At 41.4% G+C, this 14,949-nt stretch overlaps 1 long non-coding RNA gene across 1 annotated transcript in view; it reads left to right on the forward strand.

The window, feature by feature from the left end:
- The window catches only part of LOC123022491, a 17,016-nt gene extending 4,231 nt beyond the window's left edge, over positions 1-12,785 (forward strand). Inside the window, exons 2-5 of the long non-coding RNA XR_006414521.1 lie at positions 7,148-7,153; positions 11,245-11,248; positions 12,684-12,695; positions 12,774-12,785. This is a non-coding gene — a long non-coding RNA (uncharacterized LOC123022491). The remainder of the gene's footprint in view (positions 1-7,147; positions 7,154-11,244; positions 11,249-12,683; positions 12,696-12,773) is intronic.
- The last annotated feature ends 2,164 nt before the right edge of the window (positions 12,786-14,949 follow it).

A 14,949-nucleotide genomic window follows, 5' to 3' on the forward strand; every position in this document is an offset into this window, starting at 1 on the left:
AGAAAGAAAGAAAGAAAGAAAGAAAGAAAGAAAGAAAGAAAGAAAGATTCTACACCTGAAGCGAGTGTAGGATCTCTATGGCTGTAGCCTTGCAATCCCACCTATGATGCTGCCGCCAGGTGTGTGAAGGCCACCTCCTTGTCTTTGCCACCCCAAACATGCAGCCAAACAAGGTCCTATTGGGTTGGAGCAATTTGGCTTGGTAGGTCACAGGTTGTCATAGAGGGTATCGCTGCTGTCATTGATGTTGCCTGCCCTGAGCACATTTGTAAATGGTAGGGTACCCATACTTTAAATAATGGCGATGCTGATCCTTCCGCCAGAACACTGATGATAAGTAAATAGACAGAATGACTCCACAAACCGTTCAGGAGCTCACCCGCATGCCCCTGAGGCGATCTCTCTTTGAAGAGCGCAACACTCTATGTGAACCCATGTGTCACTGACACACTCCGCTCGCATGCCAAGTTCTCTAGTAGTGCACTTGCTTCCTTTAAATCAAAAGAAACTGCATTAACCGAAGGCAGGCAGAGCTCTGCTTTCTCGTCCTGGAGGTTTCATCAGGAAAACAAAAGTAGTAATCGCAGCTGGCTTCATCTACCTTCGCTTGCATCTCCCCACATACTCTCTTTGGAGAAAGAACAAACACTTCACAATGAGCTTGAGTGTGTGTGTGTGTAAGGTGGATAAGAGGATGGTTCTAATGATAGAGTGGGGTACATTTATGCATTTTTTAAAGTCATGCTTTTAATGTTGTATTTGTGGTATACTGTTTTAAATAGGTTATTAGCCATCCCAGGCTCTTTATAAATAAATTTGACAGGCAACAGCAAGGAATTTTGAAGAACACTTAGTAGTAGATGGAACATGAAATGTGAGAAGTATGAATCAAAGCAAGCCAGAAACCATAAAGCATGAACAAGAATGCTTAAACCTCACAGTACTTGGTGTGAGTGAACTAAAGTAGACTAGAATGGGACATATTCAGTCAGACAAACTCTTAAGTGTTGTACTCTGGAAATGACAAACTAAGAAGAAACAGAGTGACTACTAGCACAAGTAGTAAGGGGCTACAAAGCAAAGTCCAACTGAATAATATCAATCAGAATTTGTGAAAAAGTCTCTTGTTGTGAGCAGGTTGCTCCTTCCCTCTTTTTCACTCCAGACGACTCAGGTGAAACTTTAGATGCACACGCCTTTTATTAAAGCTTAACAGGTTTCAAAGCAGTATAGATCAGTGTAGTGTTTTCTTTGACATGAGAGAAAGCATCTGCCCATGTAAAGAGATGAATCCAAACTGAAACTTCCCTCTTTCCTGCCTTTTCAGCAAAATTCAGCTTCTGTCATCGGGGTGGCAACTGCTACCTGAGGCAGGAAAGGTGGATAGTTTGAAATGTCACCTAACATCTTCTAACCAGGTCAAGAAGCTGCCTCCCAATATGCTCCCTGCCCTTGGCCCCTGGTCCTGAAATTTCTCCCTCCTCTTCAAAGGCTGACTGCTCCTTATGCTCTGCCTGAGAATCTTCACTAGGTAACCTTGAAAATGCAAAGTCGTTTGCCCAACTCTGCCCCAAAATACAACCTAAATAACTTTCCTAATGAATTTTAAGTCCACATAAATAACTGATGTGCATTACAAATTTTAAGTCCACATAAATAACTGAACTCAGTTGACCTGGAGCCAGAACTGTGGACTGAAACAAGAGACATTATTAGGGAAGAATGCCAAAAGACCATTTTCTTAGGAAAAAAGAAAAAGAAAAAAAGAAAGGTAACAGCCTAGATGGGTGACAAAAGAAACACTCCCAATTGCTAATGACAGTTGAGAAACAAAAGCAAAGGTGACAAAAATAAGGTAGGTATCCTGAATACAGCTTTTCAGTGACTATCACATAGACCAGAAGGAATCACTGTAATGGCCAGTCCTAAGAAATAGATGAGAACAATGAAAGAGAAGAAGCAAGAAAGCTCTTCCAGCACATCCAAAAGGGAAATTCAAACTTAGGAATGCTGAAAGATCAAGAGGAGAACATACTATGTGATCAGGAGAATTAGAGAGAAGTTGGAAAGAAGATACAGATGAACTTTACAGAAGGGATGAAATGATGACAGATGCCTTCAAAGACGAATCCTACAAGGAGGAGCCTGCGATATTAAAAAGTGAAGTGAAAGCAGTTCTGGAAGCAGTTGGAAAGAATGAGCTGGTATTCTTGGTATTCAATGGTTGAACTGGTATCCTCTCTAATCCATAATAGAGAGGATACCAGTTAAACCATTCCAATCTGCAAAGACTGAATCAGTTCAAATCCTAACAAAAAATGGCAACAAATTGCCCACAGATGGGAAACATTCATTATATATCTTGATCCCCATGAAAGAAGATGGGAACTGGGAATGGGAACTGATTTCCCATACAACAGAGTGATGCTCAAGGTATTGCAACAAAGAATGTTAACCTTTATGGAGCAAGAAATGCCTGGCATTCAGACTGGATTCCAGAAAGTAATAGGCACCAGAGATCATATCACAAATACACATTGGTTAGTAAAGCACACCAAAGAATTTCAAAGATGATCAGTCTACACTTTATAGACTACAGCAAAGGCTTTGTGGGGATCATAACAAATTATGGATGGGTGTACTGCTCACCACTTGATCATCTTGGTAAGTAACCTTAATCATGGACAAGAAACCACAGAGGACAGGATATAGAGAAACTGAATGGTTTCCCATAGGCAAAGGTGTCAGACAAAGATGTATTTTATCTCTGTTCAATCTGTATGCAGAACATATTATAAGGAAAGCTGAATTAGAGAAAGGGGTAAAAACTGATGGAAGATACATCAAGAATTTAAGACATATTACTGGCAAAAAGCAGCAGTGAATTGAAATGATTTCTGATGAAAGTGAAAGAAGAAAGTAAAAAAGCAAGACTTCAGCTGAACTTTAAGAAAACAAAAAATCCTGACACAGAAGAATTACAGAACTTTAATGTCAACAATGAAGAAATTGACATTGTTAAACATTTTTGCATACCTAGGCTCAGTCAACAATTCAAAGGAGACTGCAGCCAAGAAATTAGAAGAGTGGGATTTGGAATGACAGCAATGAAGGAACTAGAAAAGTTGATCAAATCTAAGGACATTTCACTGAAGACCAAGGCCAAGATCATGCACACTATTGCATTCCCAATAACTATGTATGGGTGTGAAAGCTGCCAGATAGAAAATGGACATGTTCAAAAGATGGTGCTGGAGGAGAGCCTTGAAAATACCTTGGACTGGAAGAAAGACAAGCAAGTGGGTCATACATGAAATAAAGTTAGAACTTGCCCTGGAAGCAAAAATGGCAAACCTGAAACATTGTACTTTGAGCGCATCATGAGGAGGCAAGATTCCCTGGAGAAGAGAATAACATCAGGAAGAGTCAAAGGCAGAAGAAGATGAAAAACAAATATGAAATAGATCAATTCCATTAAAAAAGCCACAGACTTGCATTTGCAAGAGCTGAGAATGGCTGTCAAGAACAGGACATTTTGGAGACATTCATTCATAGGGTTGTCAAAAGTTGGAGAAAACAGCATGAACAATAGCAACAGTAGAGTCAAGAAATAGCCACCAAGTGTTTAATGCTACACTCTTCGACTCACAGTGAAAATAAATTCTATTAAATGCAGTAAACTTCCATGGAAAAGATGTGTTTAGAATTTCAGCAGCACCAGGGAAATTTAGAGCTTCTCAACACAAGGCATTGAGTGTGTGCTCATGATTCCTCACTCACAGGAGTGTTCTCCACCAAGTCCTCTCCCATGTTTTCCAGACATTACCGCAGCCTTTTTTAGAGTGCAGAAAGTCAGTGATTAACTTTCAAATCCAGAACAAAGTGGAATGAAACCTCTGTGTGATGTCACAATTCTGCTATAGCAAAGCTATGCTACAGCACCACCTTGTGGTTGAATGATGAAAGGCAGAGAAAAATGAATCCTGCCCCCCATGGTAAGGATACTCTCCTCCTCCTGGAAAGAAAATGGAGGGAGACGTTTCAAGTAAAACAGCCAGTGAAATGCCTCATGTAGAGAAGCCCTTGGAATTTGGTGTGGCAGTGGGATAGTACAGAAACAGGGCTAGAGCTCAAGAATGCATAGTCAAAAAGACAAAACAGTTGACTAGCCTGGGAAGGAAGCTGATCGCTGCAACTGAGCATGCGCAGCAGCAAAATGGTTCCTTCTTCTCCCCGTTGGACAGCTGGGTACATGAAAGCTGCTGTGCATGTACTCCCTTCTCTCATCCAGGATGGGACCACGGGTGATTTGGTGAAGGAGCAATGTACTGAGCTGTGCATGGCATGGTGGGTTTCTCCTTTTTTTTCTGTGGAGAGTAAATGAAGCATGTTGCAAACCCGAAGGTGCTCACAAAGGCTGACTTCAGGGGAGGATGGCAGAAATTGTAATGTGCAGTTTGGCCTTTGGTTCTGGTTCCAACTGGAGAGGAAACAGTTCTGCCTGGACCTTGAATGATGCCAGGGTGTGACATAAGATGGAGGAGAGCAACCACAGTAATAGTAAAGTCAGTGGACGCCAGTGTGGTGTACTGGTCAGAGTGAAAGAGTGGGGGTTGAGAGCTCCACGTTCTATTCCCCATTCAGCCCTGACACTCACTGGGTAACATTTGGCCAGTCACTGGTTCTTATAGGGTTTGTATGAGGGCAAGAGCAGTTTTATGTTATCTTCCTTGGGCAACTTGAAAGAAAAAAGGTGGGATATTAAATACAATACATAATGAAATGGTGGTGTTGCGAAAAGTTGCTTAGAAAGCCCAGTGCAGTCATATTTAATTATAAACTGCAGAAAGAGATAGTAGGGAGAAGCCAAGTGCAAAAGGAGCAATACATCTGAGCAGCCTTCTCCTGCTGGATGCCCTCCGGATGCTTTTGACTGTAATTCTCGGCAGTGCTAGCAGCACTTTTGGCCAATAATCAGGGGTGACCATGGGATGGATGGGACAGAGATGTGCTAGTCAGCATGATGACGCAGCATCTCAAGGCTAAACTCTCAGTTTATCCCTAGTACATTACAAATAGCTGTCACTACTCAACTCGTTCCAGAAGCATCTTCAGATGTTCTCTCTCACTCACACCCACTTGTTCTTAGTGGATGCACACACATTCACCCTTTAGTTACTCAGCTACTCAGGCTGGTGGTTCTCCACCCCCACCCCCCTCTACTTTAGACTCTGCTGAGTGGAACAATAAGATTTTTAAACTATTGCTTCAAATGTTTTTCACCATCCTGATTCAAAAAGGGATAATTCCCCACTATATTTTTGGCCTAATTATCAGATGATGATGGACAATGGATTGATAAGAGTCACTCAAGAAGATGCAAGCGTTTGTATAGAACAGCTACAGCAATTATCAGCCACTACTAAGGCATTATTGATCCTGTTCGCATTGGGTGATAACTGAGCATTTTCCACTTATTTAAAGTGCTGTTAGCCAGAAACTCCCATCAATGAAAAGCAGTAGACGAATTTCTTCAAACACGGTTCAATAAATAATGCACATACAGAAGGTGCAGGGTTCCTTAATCTCAGTGAAACAACTAACTGTGAAGCAAAAACGCCATCTTGCTGGCACTAAATGGTTGATTACAATAAAATAGGTTCCCCCAGAAGGTCATTTAATACGTAACCTGAAGTACCACTTTTAGAAGCAGAGAAGTGTTGGAAAGAAAGAAAATATTTTTTCTGTATGGAATTTCAGTAGCATTAAAAATAGTAGAGAGAAAGCATGAAAGAATGTCCAGCTTTACTGAAGTCATTTCTTTCTTTCGTAAGCTCAGAGTTCCTTCTTATTAATTTAATTTCTAAGGCAACTGTATTATTTTGAAGATCATGAAAAATCCAGTTATCATTGGATTCATGAGAGGACTATTATCATACAAACCACTTGCAACAGAATTCAGTCACTTTTTGTTTTCTTGTTAATTCTGGGATGCCTAGAGCATAATATGGTATCTAGGCTTTCTTTTTTCAAGCGGATGCAGTCAAAACAAGGAAGGGACAACATTTAAATAGACTATTAAGGATATCAACCAGTAATTGCTAAGTTAATCTCGCTACATAATCAGTAGTTTTAAGAAAAGGGCTGACCAGCTACATTTAAGGTCAGACGAAAATTGATCAAAAGGAGTCAATTGAAAGACTTAATTATTTGTGTCACCATTCAGTGTGGATGTTTTATATTTTAATGCCTACAAAATAGATAATTTGACCCAAATGCTTTCTTTTTTTTAGGCCAATAAATAGATCACAACATGCAACCTCTTGGGTCACAGAGTAGCTTTCTTTGTTGAACAGGACAGCATCCCACTAATGAGTTATTTTTCTTCTTGAAAGATTAAGCCCAACTTATCACAAGCAATGCATCCAGTAGCCCTGGACTGCACCTCTGTCCACAGAGACCTGGAATGATGCTCTGGTCATTGGTGCAAATAGGACTTCGACAAGATCCAGTGTGGTTCAGTGGTGAAGAGTGCTGGATGGGGCGTTGGGAGATCTGAGTTCTAGTTCCCATCCAGTCATGAAGCTTACTGGGCGACTCTGGACCTGTCACTGACTCTCAGCCTGACCTATTTCTCGGGGTTATTTGTGGGAAGATAAAATGGAGTGGAGAACCTTGTAAGTAACCTTGGGTTCCTTGCAAAAGGAAGACGTATGGGGTATACATCTACTGTAATAATTAATACCAGACTGGTACAATGGGGAAGCTTGTCAGTTGAGCAGGTCTTGTCATTGATGTGTTCAAGTCATTTACTCCAAGTTTAAAGTCAAGTCTCAAGTCGAGTCTCAGTCATTGCAAGAAATTTTCGAGTCAAGTCTCAAGTCAAGCCTCAAGTCTCAAGAGCCAGGTTTAGGGGGAAAAAAGGGGGGGGTGATGGTGTGTTGTGTGTGGCAGGGAGAGTTGTAACTTTCCTTGATGTCCCCCATCTGCACCTCTCTCAGGGATTCATTGAATTCCTTTACTTCAACCATGATTTATTTAAAGAAACCTGTGCTGTTATTCAAATTTATCAAGATTTAAATTTAGAAAAGCTATGTGGGAACAGAGCAGAGCCAGCAGGCAGGCATGTTGCTTTCATGGACAGGAGCAGATTGTGGCCATGAAGGAAGCCCAGCCTTCTGGGGACCAGATGGGTAGCCTACATCAGCAGGATCAGGGGCCAGAGATTGTCCACCCATCTTCTAAAGCAGGAGGGTCAGAATTTGACATACAGGCCTCATGTCATCCCTGCTGCAGCCCTGTTGTCCCGTCAAGTTTCTTTTTTAAAAATTGAAAAAACAAATGCCATCTGTAGAGACTGCAGTCCACCCAAAGGGTTGATATTGGCTTGTTTGCAAGATAACCATGCCCTGTCTGCTGCTCTGCAGCTACTGCAGAGACGGAGGGCTACGTGCAGCTTTTGGAGGATCCGAAGGGACAAAACAGCTTGCTGGGCCTCCCACGGTTTCTCACCCCCTCACCCCTGGGTACTCCATCCAGTGTAAGTCTGGCAGGTTCACATACTGGAACATGGCAATGTGTGCTCCAGATACAGATTGCCTTTCTGTCCTATACTGTGACCCCAGTCTCCTTACTGGACTTTGATGATACTGCCAAACAGCAATGCAATAGAAGAAAGTTCACTATTGAAACAGTAAGGTAGTCTTTTAATTCTCAGCCTCACAGATTAAAACGTGATTCAGAAGAATGTTATGTTATAGTCCAGAAATTCCAAGAATTGGAAGTTTCTCCCCCAAATGAATAATGAAGTCTCCCCAGTGGGGGTAAGCTACAACATCTGTGCTATGCCTAAGGTCAGCATGGCCTAGTAGCCCTTGTGGCACGTGCAGCAAGTGCAAGCTAGTAGCCCTATTGGAAGAAAAGGTGAGAACAACAGAGCAGCAAGTGCTTAACCTCCAGGTAATAAAAGAAGATGAGGAGTTTTTAGGCAGAGCAGTGGAACTGCAACAGCTAAGAGTAGTGAAGAAGCTAGAAGTACACAGTAAGCTGAGGCAGGGGAAGAAAATCTTGAGGGAAGGGGAAATGAGGAGGAAACTCCCTGGAAAGGGGTGAAGGTGCAGAAGACACACTTCACCAGTGGAAGTAGTGGAACTCTTGAACCATTTTCAGTTACTTGGGGAGGAGACTGGAAGACAGCCTGCCATGGAAGGATTACAAGTCATCCCATGAAACACTGAACAAGAGGCTAAAAGTCAGCCAAGAAATGGTAATGATACCAAGATTTACAAGAACAAGAAGAGAAGGGTATTAGTTGTGGGACACTCTCTGTCACGTGGGATGGAAACACATGTATGTCAGGAAGACCCATGGACTCATCAGGTATGCTGTCTCCTTGGAGGGTAGACCAGTGATACAACTGAAAGACCGCCAAGGCTCATACAGCCCACTAACACGTGTACCTTTCATCTTATACATGTCAGAACAAATGACACTGCCAATTGGAACTTCAAAGAAATCACATCAGACTTTGAAGCTTTAGGGAGGAAAGTCAAGCATTTTAGGACTCAGATCTTTTTCTCTTCAGTCCTTCAAGTTCTTGGAAGAGGAATAGTCAGGGAAAGAAAAAGGAGAATTACACCTGGGCATAACAACAGACAAACAGGGGAAGAAAGCTAGAGGATAAAGCACATGGTCTGCAGTGTTTATATACTAATGCCCAGAGGAAACAGCATGAACTTGAACTCCTTATGGAGGATGAATATGACCTGATAGGTATGATTGAAATTTGGCAGAATGATTCCCATGATTGGAATTCAACAACTGAAGGATACAACCTGTTCAAGAAAAACAGAAGGAACAAAAAGGGAGGTGAAGTCACACTGTATGTTAAAGATACATATCTCTGAACAGAAATAGAGGAGGATGAGCTTAGTAATCCAGATCAAGAGCATCTGGATTAATATAAATGAAGCAAGGAATAAAAGGAACACAGTGGTTGGAGTCTATTACTTACAGTCAAGGAGAAGACAAGAACAAAACTTTTGAAAAGCAAATTGCCAGTATTTCAATGAGGCATGATGCTATGGTTATGGGGGACTACAGTTTCCCCAATTTCTACTGGGAGACAAATTCTGCCAAATACAGCCCCTCCAAGAAATTGCTCACATGTGTTGCTGATAACTTCCTCCAAAAGAAAATGGAGGAAGGAGCAAGAGGAGCAGCTATCCTTGATACTAACCAACAGGGAAGACCTGGCATGCCAAGTGGCAGCTACAGGAACTCTCAGGGGAAGTGACCTTGCCATACTTGAATTCTTGATTCTAAAGGATGCAAAAGCCAAATGATGCCAGACATGTACTCTGCATCTTAGAGAAACTCATCTTAATAAACTCAGAACAATGATATTTAAAGTCCCATGGTAAGTGATTCTAATGAGAAAAGGGATCCAAAATGGGTGGGAATTTAAAAAAAAAACGAAATTCTAAATTACAGTCAATTCTAACAAGGAAAAAGGGTAGAAGACAACAGAAGAAGCCTATGTAGCTTCACAAAAGTTAGAGATGATCTGAAAAGAAAAAAGGACATGTATAGGAAGTAGAAGGAAGGCCAGGCTACAAAGAAGGTATACAGGCAAGCAGAGGCAGGTAGCATGGAATTGCAGGGATGACGTCAGGAAGGCTAAAGCTAGAAATGAACTGAAGCTAGCAAGGTATGCTAAGAGCAACAAAAAAGCCTTCTTAAGGTATATTCAAAGTAAAATATAGAGGAAAGAAATAGGGGTTCTACTACCCAATGTGGATGGCAAAATGACGACAGATCATAAGGAAAAGGCAGAAGGGCTCAATTCCTACTTTGTCTTCTCCCAGAAGAAAAGTTATAACCTTCCTAATGAAGGGGAAGTACAAGCTTGAAGGCATGGATAGAAGCGCAAGGTTGACAGGCAAATTGTCAAGAATCATCTAGTTGGGCTGAACAAGTTCAGATCTCCAGAGCCCAGAGTGCTCCACCCGAGAGTCATAAAGGAGCTGGCAGAAGAACACTCAGAACCACTGTCTGTGATCTTTGAGAAATCACGGCAGACAGAAAAAGTGCCAGCTGACTGGAGAAGGGCTAATGTTGCCCCTGCTTTCAAGAAAAGGAAAAAAGAACAGCCTGGGAACTACAAACTAGTCGATCTGACATCAATCTCTGGAAAATTTTTGGAGCAGATTATGAAATAGTTAGTCTGCAAGCACCTTGAAAACAATGCAGTGATTACTAGAAGCCAGCATGGGTCCTCAAGAACAAATTCTGCCAGACTAAACTGATTTCATGTTTTGATTGGGTAACTTCCCTGATGGACTGTGGGAATGTTATTTTAGGCTGCATTAATAGAAGTATCATTTCCAAATCCCATGAACTACCAGTTCCCCTTTACTCAGCACTGGTTATTTATTTATTTATTTATTTATTTATTTATTTATTTTTATTTAGAAAATTTCTATGTCACCCCATTCGCCGAAGCCTCGGGGCGGCTCACAAATATATCAATTAAAATATTATACAATAAAAATATAAAACAAGTTAACAATATAAAAAAGTCGCCCTGGTTAGGCCTCATCTGGAGTATTGTGGCCAGTTCTGGGCACCCCACTGAAGAATGATGCAGAGAGACTGGAAAAAGTTGTGAGGCGAGCAACAAGGACGATTCAGGGACTGGAAACAAAGCCTTATGAGGAGAGATTGCATGAACTGGACAGGTATAGCCTCAAGAAGAGAAGACTAAGGAGAGATATGATAACACTCTATAAGTGCTTGACAGGCTGTCACAAAGTAGGGAGACAGGATCTCTTCTCCATCACCCCAGAGTGCAGGACATGGAATAATGGGCTCAAGTTAAGAAAGCCAGATACCAGGAAAAATTTCCTGACTGTTAGAATAGTAGGACAATGGAACCAATTACCCTGGAAGGTTGTGGGCTCTCCTACCCTAGAAGCATTCAAGCTGCAAGCAAAGGGCCCCCTCCTCCTTCCTTTCCCAAAAGGCTTGACTCCACCCTCAGGGAGGTTCACATTGTTTGCAGGCCAGATTGTGGGAACACTGGAAAGTACTTAAATGGACTGCTCAATTGGCTTGATGCTGGCTCACTGAATTAAGGAATTCACACCCTCCTGCTCAGACCCTCCCTATTCTATAGTTCATATAAACTGGCAAACAACCCTGCACAGTGGTCACAGCATGTGGATTTTTGTCTGAATCCACCAGTCAAGTGAACTGCTCCCCATTCTGTCCTCCTATCTTTTCCTTCTTCTTACCTATGGACCACAGCAACCTCCTTTTCATCGGTCCACTGCAGTCCCCAGGCATGTTCCCCCTCCTGTCTCCCTGGTGTACCTGCATGTCTGCTGTGCTCCCCAGCTGCTCCAGCCCCGATGGAAATTTTAATTCACTGAAAATAAACAGTTTCACTGCAATCCCCCTTTGTCCCTGCATGTATTTTCAGGCTGCTTCCCGTTTCTGAAAGTAAACCAGAAGATAGACATGTAGGCAAAAGGAATACAACAAGCAATTCGGCCTCTGTTGCTAGAGCTTGAAGGCTAGAAGCTGCTGCTTCCATGGCTGCTCTTGCTACGAGTCTCTCAGGTGTTTCCATATCAACAATGGTAAAATGGTGATCCTGGGTCTGGGCAGCTAGAGGAGTTATGGTAAAGTGTGGAAAGCTTAGAACAGACTACTGACTCTCTCCGTGGTTTCAGAAAACTAATCCTACCACACAGGAACTCAGGAACTGAGTCTAGATGTCACAACAGATTCATGATTTCACCATGGCTTCTTGTGTCACACAATCCTTCCTATGGTTTTCCTTCAAACCTGAGGTGGTTTGGTTCTCAGCAGCTCTCTGACAAATCCTGCTCATTAACCTTGAAATTTCTGTGCCACATTTCAACCCCTCTCCTTTTCCACCTAGTTCGCATTCAGAGTCTGAACCTTCTCACAGGGAGTGATGTCTTTTGCGAAAAATGGGCCCATCTCTCCAACATGTGGAATGCCTGCCTGCCTGCCTGCCTGCCTGCCTGCCTGCATTCCTTCCTTCCTTCCTTCCTTCCTTCCTTCCTTCCTTCCTTCCTTCCTTCCAAGCTGGGAGCATCCAAAATCTCCAGTGATACAGCCCCGTCTGCAGCTACATTGTGCTGCCTTAGTGAACAAAAGAGAGTCCCAACACTCCTTCCCTCTTGCTACAACATGCACCCAGGAAACTACAATTCCATATCATGCAATTATGGGCCTCATTCATTAGTATCACACCATTGACTACATCATGAAAGAAATGACAAATTAGCAATTTCCCAGCACTGGCATAATACTATCATTCGTATCACAAAGTCAGCAAAATCAAACCTCCAATAATTCAGCTCAGTATTCTCCCCCAAGACTGGCCATCAATACGGTTTTATGTGCCCTGTACTAATCACTAAAGTCAGATAATACGCAAGGTTAATGGTTGCAGACAGTCTCGGGAAATATCCAAGATCTGATAAGGAAGCCCCATATTACTGCTGTTCTCTGTGTGTATATCCCACCCAAGAATAGGAGAAAGAATGAAATCAATGTTTAAGGCAGTTGTAATACATCTCTCAGTGTAACAAATAAATTAGCCCTTCATTGCCCATTCACATTCCAGTTAATAAATAGTTCAGACACAGGACACACCGATAGTGAAGAAGTGTAATCATTGTATGCTTGTCACCTTTACTTTAGATTTATGCCATCATGGCCCAAGAAAGTCTAAGCAGCACTTTTCAATTAACTCAGTGGCCTTCTAAAGAAAACAGCAAGAGGTTGTTTCAGTCTGATTTGTATTTTAACATATTAGAGCCCTCACCCCTGAGAAGTGCTTGATTCCACTTCTTGTTTAAATAAACAATGGAAAACACACAATGCAATCAACAGGGCAACTTCCGTTCTTGTCTTTCTTATCAATCGATATTCAGGGGCAACTCTATAATGCATGTATGTTTGGACTTTATTTCAATTAAGAAACTTCTTTCATTAGAGAAGTTGCCGATTAAATGGCAACTGTTCCGACATTTTCTTGCAAAACCATTGGGTTATAGCCAATGCTAACCCTACTTAGAAAAGACCCAGTGAAATGAATGAGACTTAAGTTAGGCTAATATTGGATACAATCTATTGTCTCTACCTAGTCATCTTATAAAATAAAGAAATTGACTCTAATAGATTCCTTTTTGTGATAAGGAAAAAGTTATTAAAATATAGTTCATTAAAATATGAGCTACAACTGTGTTCACTAAAATAGCAAACTATACAGTAGAACTTTTCATGGATTAAGATCCCCACCCCCCAATATAATTACATCCATTTACCCTCCAGAAACCTAAGGAAAGGTAAGGCGGTGCATTTAATTTGCAACTGTACCACTAAATGCAAATGTAAAATTGGCAGCTTTGATGGTGCAGTATTAAATACAGCTTATCTCACTGGTGACAGTGAGAAACAGACACTCTCTTAGGACTATGAGTTATGACAAATCTCTCCAGTGAGTGAAAAATCATCCCCATACAGCTGTCACCAACAAAATTTTCTTTTTTCTCACCTTGACGTGTGTGCATTTGTGTCTGTGTGTTCTTTCAGCAGTGCTGGCGTTGCTACTTCAGAAGCAGAATTGTGAACAGTTTCAGTTTCTCTAAAGACAGATCCTAATCTTTCTTCTCACATCTCCCCCCTACGCACACTCACTAATATTATAAACAAATGAACTGCATCAGCAAACAGAAAGTCTGTCCATTATTTACAAGATAGGAAGTTAAATACTGAAATTTGGGGAGTAATACGAAGTTTTCCACTCTGTAGGAAAGACAAGTTCCTAAGCTACTGTTTGTTTGTTTGTTTGTTTATTACATTTCTATGCCGCACCCATCACTGGGTACTACACTGGGTACTACACAGCCAGCATGATGCCATTTCAATTTATTTCGTTTATTCATGGAAAGCACCCTAAAGGAAGCCAAATACAAACCCATTTTAAAAGGTGTGTTCAAGTATGGTTAAGAAAACAATTGTACAGAAACTCAGAATCATAAGAAAGCCTATGAATAACTTTGCTTTTTTTGCATATTCAGTGCCCCCCCAGTGTATTTTTTTAAAGTGAGCAATTGCTATCTTTAGTGGCAGCCATAACACATGATCAAGCTTTACTCATTTTATCCAAGCATATCTCCTATTAATGACTGACCTACACTTATTTTGATGACTGGCTTATGGCTGGGGAGACCTTAGGCTTGTGCTTGCTTTTGTAACTAGAATAGCAGTATCTAGTTCTTCTTTTTAAAAAACTAGAGAACTATCTGATTCTGTGTCCTTTGCACTAGACTTTGCTTGGCAGTTCTAGTAGAAGAAAAAAGAACCCAGGAATTAATTTTGGTATCTTTGATAGCGCTTGGCGATAGGACAGGATATAAATGCCTGAGATAGATAGATAGATAGATAGATAGATAGATAGATAGATAGATAGATAGACAGACAGACAGACAGATAGATAGACAGAGAGAGAGAGAGAGAGAGAGAGAGAGAGAGAGAGAGAGAGAGAGAGAATATCAAAGCCGCACATAGATCACGGTCCTTTCACACAATACTCCAGCCCTAGTTACTAGAAGTTTTCTTTATTTCAGGCAAAATAAAGCCCACTTAGGATACTGTCAGACAACCAGCTATTGGATTTCAGAGATGCTTTTGAATACCATATTGAAGCACTAAGCTTTGGTGGTAAGACAAGGCATGCAAAACATGTCTCCTTGCAGAAGCTACAGAAGAGGAGCAGTAGGAAATGACACTGGGATTTGTTTGTTTTTCTGATTAACCCTTTTTATTATACAGAGATTCAAGTGTCAGCACTGCCAGGGCAAAGCAAATTAAATCCGTAACCAGCACGCTGCTCAGAAGTGTGTTATA

This window comes from Varanus komodoensis, unplaced genomic scaffold (assembly GCF_004798865.1).
Source record: "Varanus komodoensis strain SLA01 unplaced genomic scaffold, ASM479886v1 scaffold2, whole genome shotgun sequence".
NCBI classification, from domain to species: Eukaryota; Metazoa; Chordata; class Lepidosauria; order Squamata; family Varanidae; genus Varanus; species Varanus komodoensis.